Source organism: Pelophylax lessonae, assembly GCF_965119305.1.
Source record: "Pelophylax lessonae genome assembly, chromosome: 2".
Classification (NCBI taxonomy): domain Eukaryota; kingdom Metazoa; phylum Chordata; class Amphibia; order Anura; family Ranidae; genus Pelophylax; species Pelophylax lessonae.
In genome coordinates, this window is record NC_138769.1 from 410,978,962 (window position 1) to 410,991,108 (window position 12,147).

The following is a 12,147-nucleotide window of genomic DNA, read 5'->3' on the forward strand; positions in this document are numbered from 1 at the left end:
GTTACTGAACATGTTAATGTTTTTGTTAACATTTTTAACATTAAGGGCTCGTTCTTCACACCTTAACTGCAGGAAAACTAATGGGAAAACTGCAGTTGCAGGGACATCAGTTTCACATCTGCTTGTGAATGATGCATAAACTGCTGCAGTAGTTCACTCACTGCAATAATTTTAAATCACTACTGCACTGCAGTCAGTGCAAAACTGCTAGAAAAAAAAGCTAGACAGTGGATTGGAGTCAGTGGACCACTGCTGCACTCACTGCAATGATTTTAAATCACTACTGCAGTCAGTGCAAAACTGCTAGAAAAAACTAAACAACTAGATAGTGATTTAAAACCATTGCAATAAGTGCACTACTGCAGCAGTAGTCCACTGACTCCTCCAATCCACTAACTGCAGTCAGTACAAAACTGCTAGAAAAGAAAAGCTGCAGCAGTAGTACACTCACTGCAATGATTTTAAATCACTACTGCAGTAACCTAAAATTATTGCAGCAGTGAGTGGCGCACTCCTGCAGTAGTAGTCCACTGACTCCATTCCACTGTCTAGCCTTTTTTCCTAGCAGTTTTGCACTGACTGCAGAGCAGTCAGTGCAAATCTACTAGAAAAAAAAAAGCTAGACAGTGGAATGAAACGGGGTGGAGTGGACACTAGGGCTGAATGATAGTCGATATGATATCGACTATCGTTCTGCGGCCGTAGGCTATATTCATATTGCCGAGGTCACGATATTTGTATAGGCAGGGGGAAGGGACTCGGAGGAGGACAGGAGGACTCTCAGACTTCCGTGTTAGGCAGGGACTCGGAGGAGAACTCACACATCCAATCCAATCCACTGCAGGCTGCAGCCCGCCCCACACGTTCAGTGAGTCTCACTCTCCGCCCTAGTTTTCTCAATGGCACATTCAGGGAACCAATCATGCCGTGAGCAGCTGCACAGCTAACCAATCATGCGTGCCTGCACACCTGATTGGTTCGCTGTGCCGCTACTCACGGCGTGATTGGTTCCCTGAATGTGCCATTGAGAAAACTAGGGCGGAGAGTGAGACTCCCTGAACGTGTGGGGCGGGCTGCAGTGCATGAGTGAGTGAGTCAGTGTATGCGGCTGTGCTCCTTTCCCGGCTACTAGTCCACCGCTCCAGCCTCCAACCACCACTGCCAGTATATATGTGAAATACACTAAATAATCTATATTGACATGGTGTGTATAAAAAAAAAAAGGGGAAAAGTAGATGTATGTAGAGGAAAATAAATTATTAATTCAGAGGTGATTTATATATTTTATTTTCCTCTACATATACATCTACTTTTCTTTTTTTTTTTTATTATACACACCATGTCTATATAGATTATTTATTGTATTTCACTTATATACTGGCAGCACCAATCACTTCCTCTTCCTTTTTATAATCTATTATATAACCCCTTCCAGGGTTATATTCTGAAGTGGGCTGCAGCCAACCTCCTTTATATTTCTCCATATAAAGGACGGGTCCCTCAATATCGCAATATATATCGTTGGGAAAAAAATATTGCAATATATTTTTTTCCAATATCGTGCAGGCCTAGTGGACATTAGTACTATACTACTACACTTTCAATACTCCCAGTTAAGTAGAACAATATTATAGTGTAGAAAGCATAACATTTCAGCATGTTCACCTGTTAAACTGTTTCTTTTTTTTTTTTTTTCCATAAATTGCTACCACTTCATTAAAAACAATCTCAATTGGTACCGAGGCAGGAGGAGCAGAAATGTATCTTCTAGCATGAGCCGCAAGTCTTTTGTAGCGTGCTTCATTTTCTTTCCACCGCTGAAGAGGATCACCACTTCTGTCAATTACTGGTTTCTTCAAATAGAGATGAAATTCATTATCCAGGCTCATTATTGCAGATTCAGAAGAATCCTCTGCATGAGGCTCAATAAAACACTGAACATTGCATCTATTCGACCACCATGAAGTTTCTCTTCTGTCCGTTGTCTTTTTGCACATTTTTCTTTTTGAAGCATCCTGCTCTTCCGTATTAGAAACCTGCTATTCTTGACTTTCCTTTTTGGCCTGAACCTCCTGTTGAATATCTTCGGTCAGCCATTGTTTTGCCTTGGCCAATACAGCATCAGAAGAGAAAGGATGGTTCTTGTATCGAGGATCCAAAAGACATGCAAGCACAACATTTTTATTCTCCATGTTTCTCAAAGCCTTTGGCGAGGCTGTCCCCTCATGGCCTGCCTACATGTTTTAGTGCCACGTGTGTTGGGTCCTTCATTCTCTTGAAGAAGCATCTTCAGCACTCTCACACATGGGATGACATGACACAGATGAGTTGTAATGACTCCCCTCTAGTGTCATTTCCTCTATGGGGAGGAGGGTCTCAATGACATTGGCTACAATGTCCCACTGATCAGCAGTAGGAAAAGAATATCCTCCATATTCACCTGAATATATGGTAAGAGCTTGCTTCTGCTCTAGCATTCTTTGCAGCATGTGAAGTGTTGAGTTCTACCATGTTGGAACAGCATTAATCAAGTTGTTTTTGGGTTGGCCAAGGTCTTCCTGAATGCATCTCATTCACTGCTTGGCAAGGATTGAATGGTTGAAATGGCCTGTGCACCTCTTCAGCATGCTAATTATGTCAAGCAAAGCTCTCTGGTTTGACAGACCATCATTTACCACAAGTTGGAGGATGTGTGCCATGCAACTGAGGTCTGACACTTCAGCAAGTCTCATTCCTTTTACCATGTTTGCTCTGCTGTCTTGAAGCATAAGCATCACTTGGTCTTTGGTGATTCCCCATTCTTCTAGCATGCCTAGAGAACTTTCTCTAATGTACTCCCCAGTGTGGGATCCTTGCATCACTTTTGTATTCAACACCAAATGCCTTCTTGTCCATCTACTGTCAATGAAGTGGCATGTAAGACTAGTAGCGATTCTGTTTGTCCTGACCAGCAGTCAGTCGTGAATGAGAGTGAGTTGCCAGGATTCTCTGGTTTCAGCATTGCCTTTACTTTCTCAATGACCTTTTGGTGAATCTTTCCCAACATTTCGGTTTGATAATACCTGTCAGTCTTCCGTGTATACATTGGCTCAACTATGGACATCAACTGCTTAAATCCAGTCAGACACCATTGTAAATGGCTGGTTTTCAGTGACCATCATCTCTGTGATTACTCTGTCCAGCAGTTGGGATCTTCCATCCTATTTTAGCCACCTGTTTTTTTTCTGAAACCTATCTGTTATTGTTGCCTGGGATAATGATGTTTCACCTTGTGATTCATTCTGTTTTTTCTGTGCTGGATTATATAATTCATGATGATGAACTCTTAGATGGGCCCAAAGATTTGACGTATTTTTGGTTTTTGGAGTTATTGATCCTATGCTTATATTGTGCATGTGCTGCTGATTTTCCTGGAGATGAGAAATAGTCGCAGACCACACTTTTAATTTTTTATCTGCATCCATCTCCATTGAAATTTGAAAGACACTACTGAAATTGAATATAGGTTTAAAAAAAAAACTGGCTGGCAGGCACCCTGTGGTGGGTGGGTGGCTGGCTGGCAGGCACTCTTGGCGGCTGGCTGGCACGCACCCTGTGGTGGTCGGCTGGCACCCTGTTGTGGGTGGGTGGCTGGCTGGTACAGGTCCAGGGCCTGTGGCTGGCTGGTACAGGCCTGTGTGGGTGGCTGGCTGCCTGGCACCAGGCAGCTGTGTATGGGTGTATGTATGGCGGCTCTGTTACACACTGTGTGCACTGCACAGGCCTGAGATTCCCCCACTCCAGACAAGGCTGAGGGAGGCAGCCTAAGAAGGCAGAGGCGTGTGGCGCAACATACGCAATGACGTCACGGCAATATAGGTAACCTCCAGGGCCGATTCCGATATATCGGGGAAAGTGCATATCGGCCTTGCACATATATGGCGGGGTGGTAGCGCAACACCGTTCAGCGGGAGGGCCCTGTGATTGGCTCTTCTGCTCACATGACAGCTGTGTCCAATCACAGCCATCATGTGATGTCAATTGAGCCGTTGTCACGGCGATCGGCTCTGCTTCTCATATAGTGAGTTGTAGAGCGGATCGGTACTGGCAGGAGGCGGTTAGAGTATAGAGCTGTTTTACTTTCTGATCACCCTGCTAGTGGTGTCCCCAACACCATAAAAACACCTGTCCCACATCTGTCCCAGTACAATAATCTGTTACAGTAATCATCTGGTGCACATCATCTGCCCATGATCATTTGCCACATCTGTTTATGATCATCTAGTGCACATCATCTGGCGCATATCATCTGCCATATCTGCCAGTGATCATATGGAGCATATCGTGTACAAGTGGTCATCTGGCGTATCTGTCCATGATCATCTGCCACAACTGTCCATGATCAGCTGGAGCACATCATCTGCCAGGGATCATCTGGCGCATCTGTTTATGATAATCTGCCACATTTGTCTGTGATCTGCCACATCTGTCCCAGTGAACATCTGCCACATCCTAGTGATCAGCATCTGTCACAGGGCCTTCAAAAATGTGATAGGTACTCAGGAAAGGAAATGTGTAATTTATGCGCCTAGAACACTTGAAGGTGCTACTTGGATGTTGGGGCTCTGTATGAGGCCCGGCAGTGGAAACGTGTTACACATGGGGTATCACCACACTCGGGACAAGTAGCAGAATGTACTTTGGGGTGTAATTTTTGCTATGTGTTCGAAATATCTTCTAAATTGACAACTTTTTTTGTGTAAAAAAAAAAAAAAAAAAAACTTTTCTTTCCACATTTTTCAAAAACTTGTGGAAAAAAAAGACGTGTTCAAAAGACTCATTATTCCTCGTAGAATATACATTGGGATGTTTGCTTTCCAAAATGGGGGTCATTTTGTGAGTAGTTCCATTGCCTACTCAGGAGGAGTAGTGGAATATATTTTGGGATGTAATTGTAAGTTTATCTATGCCATGTGTAAGAAATAACTTGCTAATATGACAATTCTGTGGGGCGAAAAAAAAAATCTTCGTTACCCAAGCTATTGTGGGCAAAAAATTGCAACTTAAAAAAAACTCACTATGTTTCCTACTAAATACCTTGGCCTGATCTCTTTACAAAAACGGGGCATTTGGGGGGTATTTGTACTGTCCTGACATTTTAGGGCCTCAAGAAATGAGACAGGCTGTCAGTAAATCAGGATTGATCAATTTTCAAGGATACGTAGCCTAGCTTGTAGACCCTATAACTTTCACACAAACCTATTATCATACGCTTATCAGAATTTTTTTTTTTCTACCAAAGACATGTAGCAGAATGCATTCTGGCCTAAATTTATGATGAAATTTGATTTTATTGGATTTCTTTTGAAACCGAAAGTAGAAAATACTGTTTTTTTTTGTTTGTTTTTTTGCTTATATCCCAAAAAATAAAAAACCCATTGGTGAATAAATACTACTAAAAGAAATCTCTATTTGTATGAACTAAATGATAAAAATTTAAAAATGAGTACAGTGTAGCATGACTGAATAATTGTCATTCAAATTGCGAGAGCACCGAAAGCTAAAAATTGACCTGGGGAGGAACGGGGGTGAAAGTGCCCAGTATTGAGGTGGTTAAGGGGGGAACACAAAGGTGAACTTAGGCTTTAAAGTGAAATAAACTTCTTCTGGCTGAGGGGGCTCTTATCCTAATGTACAATTTTGAACCGCATACAATTTTGTGCACGCCTCTGTGCACCCTCCAGCGGTTACAAGTCCTTCCTCCAGTATCCACTCTGGCTACTGCTACCATCTCCCCCTGCCGCTTCTTCTGTGTCTCACAATGCAGTTTTTACAGTAGAACTTTACTTCTGCTTTAATTTAGGTCATCAATTTGGAAGGTATTGAAACATTCTATCAGCATGACAGTCGGATAACTGGCATTTTCATATGGAGAGATCAGCTATAGTGTGTGTGTGTGTGTGTGTGTGTGTGTGTGTGTGTGTGTGTGTGTATATATATATATATATATATATATATATATATATATATATATATATAAAAAACGGAATTTTTGAAAAATCTTACCGTAAAATTCCTTTCTCTGAGTCCTCCGACAGTCGCCGCCCATTCACACAGTCTTCACTAATGGGGTATTGCTTCCTCTCCGCAGGAGTTTCTAGGCAAAAGACTTGTAAAAGAACAATCCATCTACATAGTCACACCCATGGGGCTGTCCTTCTAGTCCAATACCCCCCTGCAATAGCCATCCCAACTCAGTTTGGTCGCAAGCAGTATTAGTGTAGAAAAAAAAACCCAAAAGAGGGGCGGGGGCGGCGACTGTCTGAGGACTCAGAGAAAGGAATTTTACGGTAAGATTTTACAAAAATTCAGTTTTCTCTTACGTCCTCTGACAGTTGCCACCCATTCACACAATCTTCACTAATGGGGATGTCCCAAAGCAGTGTAGACATGAGGGGTGGACAACGCAACCGCCAGAAAAGCAACGCAGTACCCACATCAGGGAAAGGAACCTTAATTGCATAGAAAGGTAACCTTCTGGGTAACAAAAAAGGGCTCAACATGAGCAACAACCCAGGAAAACAAATAACCATGGGGAAAAACAACCCTAACAGCCAAGGACCCGTACAAAAAACCAGGGTTCCCTATGGCACTGCCGCACAGAGAACTTTGCGGCCAAAGGAGGCATCAGCTGATGCCAGAACATCAATTTTATAGAATTTTGAAAAGGTGTGGACCGACGACCAAGTCGCAGCCTTGCGCACCTGGGCCACCGAAGCCTGATGCCGGAAGGCCCAGTACGCACTCACCGACCTGGTAGAATGCGCCTTGACAGGGAAGGGAGGAACCCGTTCCCGCAACGAATAGGCCTGTACAATGGTCTGTCTGATCCATTTGGCAATGGTTGCCGCAGACGCAGCCATACCCTTCCGAGGCCCCTCAGGAAGTACAAAGAGAGAATCCGATTTCCGAAAGGATTCAGTAGACGACAGGTAAACCCTGATCGCCCTGACAACATCCAAAGAATGCAAGGCAATCTCTTTTGGATGCTTAGGGTTCGCACAAAGCGAAGGTAAAACAATGTCCTCATTGAGGTGAAAATCCGAAAACACCTTTGGCAGAAAGGACGGATTAGGTCGCAAGACCACCTTATCCCTATGAACCACCAGGTAAGGGGAGCGGCAAGACAACTCCGACACTATGTGAGCAGAAGTGATCGCTACCAGGAACGCAACCTTCTTAGATGGCATAGGTAACGAAATTTCCCTGATGTTTTCAAACGGGGAACGCTGCAACACGGACGGAACCAAGTTCAAGTCCCATGGAGGTAAGGGCTCCCTCCTGGGAGGGGCAAAGTGACGCACACCTTGAATAAAGGTGCGAATCAAGGAATTAGACGCCACAGGGCGCTGGAAAAGAATAGCCAGTGCAGATACCTGGCCCTTAATCGTGGCCAACGCAAGGCGCTGGTCTACACCAGTCTGGAGGAAAGCTAACACCCTCGCCACCGAGTAGGAACGAGGAGAGAAACCCCTGGACTCACACCAGGAAAAATAGGCTTTCCATGTACGGTAATACATCTTACCAGAAGAGGCTTTTCCAGCCTTGATCAAAGTAGGAATGACCTCAGGACCTGGCTTTCAACAGCCATGCCGTTAAAGCCAGCGATTGTAAAGCAGGATGGAAGATCGGTCCCTGAGACAGCAGATCTTCTCGCATTGGCAGCCGCCACGGAGGCTCTACGGCCAGGTGAACGATGTCTGCGTACCAGGACCGGCTAGGCCAGTCCGGCGCTACCAGAATCACCAGTGATTGTTCTGAGGCCAACCTGCGAAGGAACCTGGACAACAACTGAATCGGAGGAAAAGCATACATCAGATGATACTGATGCCAAGGCACCACTAGCGCATCCGAGGCGTCTGCCAGAGGATCGCGCGTTCTTGCCACGAACCGTTCCACCTTGTGGTTTAGCCGAGACGCGAACAGATCCACATCCGAGGATCCCCATTTCGCACACAGCATTTGAAATACCTCCCGGGTGCAAAAACCATTACCCCTGGTCCAGGGTCTGGCGGCTCAGATAATCAGCCTGCCAATTCTCTACACCCGGAATGTGAACTGCCGATATCGCCCGGACATGAGTCTCGGCCCAAGACAGAATACTGGTCACTTCCTGGGCCGCCCGGGCACTCCTGGTGCCCCCTTGGTGATTGATGTAAGCCACCGCAGTGGCATTGTCCGTCTGCACACGTACAGGACGGCCCTGAAGATGATCCGACCAGTGGAGCAGGCACAGCCTGATCGCTCTTAATTCCAAAATGTTTATCGGGAGGGAGGATTCCTCCTCCGACCAAGTGCCCTGGGCAGACAGGTTGCCCAGAACGCCACCCCAGCCCGACAGGCTGACATCCGTGGTTATCACCGTCCACAGAATCGGCCAGAAGGATTTTCCGTCCGACACCGCCGGGGACTGAAGCCACCACAAGAGATCCATTCTGGTTTGGCGACTCAGAGACACTCTCAGGTCCAAGGACTGAGGCAGTCTGTCCCACCTGGCCAGGATCTCCGCTTGGAGAGATTGCGTGTGAAACTGTGCAAATGGTATCGCCTCGAAGGCTGACACCATCAACCCCAGGGACTGCATACAGGTCCGGAGTGACGAGGATTTGTTGTCCCGAGGGACCTGACCTCATCCTGTAGGGTCCGGAGCTTGTACTCCGGTAAGAACACCTTTGCTGGAGCAGAGTCCAGGACCATTCCCAGATATGGGAGATGAACCGAAGGCGACAAGGTCGACTTCTGAAGGTTGATTGTCAAACCGAACTCCTGGAGCGACAGATCGCGCAACAGGCTCTGAACGGAACTTGATCTTAACAGGAGATCGTCCAGATATCCCAAGACTGCAGTGCCCGCAACAGGCCCAGAACAGGCACCAACACTTTGGTAAAGACCCTTGGAGCTGAAGCGAGACCGAAAGGTAACGCCACAAACTGGTAATGATCCTCCGCGATAGCGAATCGGAGGTACCTGTGATGACCCTCGAAAATGGGGATGTGCAGATACGCATCCTTCAGGTCTATAGAGGCCAGGAACTCCCCCCGTATTCAGGGAGGCCACCACCGAGCGGAGTGATTCCATGCGGAATTTTTCGAACGCGCACGAAGCGGTTCAGCGCTTTCAAGTCCAGAATCGGACGCACTTTGCCCTCCTTTCTGGCCACAGTGGACAGATTCAAATAAAACCCCCGTAACCTGTCCCGACGAGGCACCAGGACAACAACCCCCTGGACGAGGAGATCCTGCACCGCCTGATGCAAGTCCTGCAACCGCCCTGGGGTCAAATGAAGATTTGAGGGAAAGAATCTGTTTGCCGGCCGAGAAAGAAATTCGATCTTGTACCCTGACCAAATGATTTCCTGAACCCACCTGTCCGTGATCCGGAGCAGCCAAAGTTGGAGGAAACCGCGCAGACCTCCCCCCACCCCTGAAACGGGTGAGGGCGCCTCTTCAGGCAGAGGCGGACTGAGCCGCCGTCCCAGCTTGGCCGGATTTTTGTTTGCTGAACCAGGGCTTCTGGCCACCTTGGCCCTTGAAGGGTTTTCCCTTGTTCTGTGCCTTGAAGGCACGAAAGGACCCCTAATTAGGTTTAAAGGAGGAGCCCCGCTTACCGCGGAAAAATTTTCCCTTAGGATTCTGGGGCAGCAAAGTGCTCTTACCCCCAGTGACTCCTTTAACCAATTCATCCAGGGAGTCTCCAAAAAGGCGAGACCCCGCATAGGGGATATCAGCCATCGTCTTCCTGGATTTCTGGTCAGCCGACCAGCTTTTTAACCAGATTAGTCGACGGTGAATTACTGCGACACTGGACAGGCGTATCGCCAAAGGGGCCTCATTTAGGGCCGCATCGCACAAATACATGACCCCTTGATAAATCTGATCCACCATCTCCACTGTAGTGGAGGGGGGAGCAGAGTCAGCCACGAGGGTGCGTTTTAGCACCTTGGTCCAATCCGCCACAGCCTGAGCCACCATTACGGAGGCAAAAATAGGCTTGATCATGGAACCCGCCACCATGTAGGAATGTCGGGCAAGAGATTCTAGCCTCCTATCAGTAGGGTCCCTAAACACCGGAGAGTCCTCGGTGGGGACCAGAGTAGCCCTGTTCAATCTGGCTACCGTGTGATCCACTTGAGGAGGCACACACCAGAGCGCAATCGTAGTAGCCGCAAATGGGTAGAGAAGTTGAAACTTCTTAGGCACCACGAAGGTGTGTTTCAAATTACGCCATTGCTCATTCACCTTATGGTGAAATTCTTTGGGGCAAGGAAAAACCTGCGCCGTCTTGCGGGTCCTGTGTGTACCAAAAGAGGACACAACGCCCGGAGGAGTGGGCTCATCCTCCAAATGTAGTGTTTCCTTCACGGCAAGAATCAGCGCATCCATAGCTGCGCGTTCCTCGGGCGACCCAGGGGGGGAATCATCCACCCCTGCAACCTCCGCCTCCCCCTCAGACTCTTGCGGGTTCAGAGAAGAGCGAGACCCCGAAAGGGCCACGCTACCTACAGCAACCATGTCACACTCAGAATCAGAAGAAAAAGAAATCCTAGGCCTTTTTCTAGCAGCACGTTCAGTCATCAGCACCTCCATCTTTGACACCAAAGTTGCCACAACAGCAGCCAAATTAGTGACCGTAGAGCATTCAGAGGAACCGGAATCCCCCACCAAAGCTGGTGGGAATTTGCTGTCCTGGGATTCCATTGCAGAAATAAAAAAGTTTTTTTTGTACTGGCCCTTTTAAGAACGCCGCGGACCCCCGCAGCACACCGCAAAAAGGACTGTAGAACACAGACCACCCGCAGGGACAAAAGCTGACCAGGAAGATTGCACAAGTAGGAAAGTAAAGGCACAGCAGGACAGGACCCCACCAGTGTGTTACCAGCTCCTTCGGTCGCTCTGTGAGAAAGAAGAAAGTGATGTCACCGCCGGAGGCTGAACTGAGGCTGCAGACCCAGGGAAAATGGATGCCTATTGAAACTAATGGGAGGCTTCGGCAAGATGGTCGCCGACATGTGCTCGGAACAATCGTTCGCCACACGCAAGATGGTGCCGCAAGGCGCCAAAAACACTACATAGCATGCTGTATAAGTGCCCACAGTGAAACCAGACATGCTGCCCACACTTAAAATGGCGAACCGGCGGTTTTTAACCCCGCTGCGGTCGCCGCATGTGTCTGCACCTCCAAGCACCCTAAAGTGACATTAGGAGAGGGACCCCCAAAACCCCACACAGCGCTGCTGTGAGAGAATAAAACCCCCGCAGGGAGCCCAAAAATGCACAGACATAGGGGACACCACAGACACACAGGACTGCCGACCCCAGACAGAGGCCCCACACAGAGTGTACTTACCTGTACCCGATGGCGTGGGGTGCCTCATAGAAACGGAAAACCGCCCACCTTCAGATGGCAGGGGAGTGCCGTCAGCCAGAAACGCAGGACACAAGTAGTGCACGGACGAACCTACGCTGTGTCCAGTGAGGTAGCCACCTCACAGGGCTGCATCCCTGAGGACAGGGATGGGTCATTTGCGAGGCCAGGGCGAACACATAGCCTGCGAAACGCTGAATGGCAGGCTGGGATTCCATTTGACCCTCTGTCCTGGAGAACCAGGACGGTCAGTCCGATTCCCAGCTCCGCAAACGCCGTCTTCATCCGAAGATCCAACTAACTAGCGCTGATAAAATAAACAGCTAGCAATGTAAAGAAAAAAGACATTTTTAGAAAATAAATCATAAGAGAAAAGAAGAAGGCTGAGACTGTAGCCTCAGCACAGGGAAGCCTATCCACTCCTAAGCTAGGCAGAAGACAAACTGAGTTGGGATGGCTATTGCAGGGGGGTATTGGACTAGAAGGACAGCCCCCATGGGTGTGACTATGTAGATGAATTGTTCTTTTACAAGTCTTTTGCCTAGAAACTCCTGCGGAGAGGAAGCAATACCCCATTAGTGAAGACTGTGTGAATGGGCGGCGACTGTCGGAGGACGTAAGAGAAATATATATATAATTAGTGGTGCGCCGAAAATGGACCTATCCCATTTTGGCCGAAAACGGGTCAAAGATGACAAAAATTAATGGCTGCTAATAGCTGTAACGAAGTGAGCCCTTCACTTC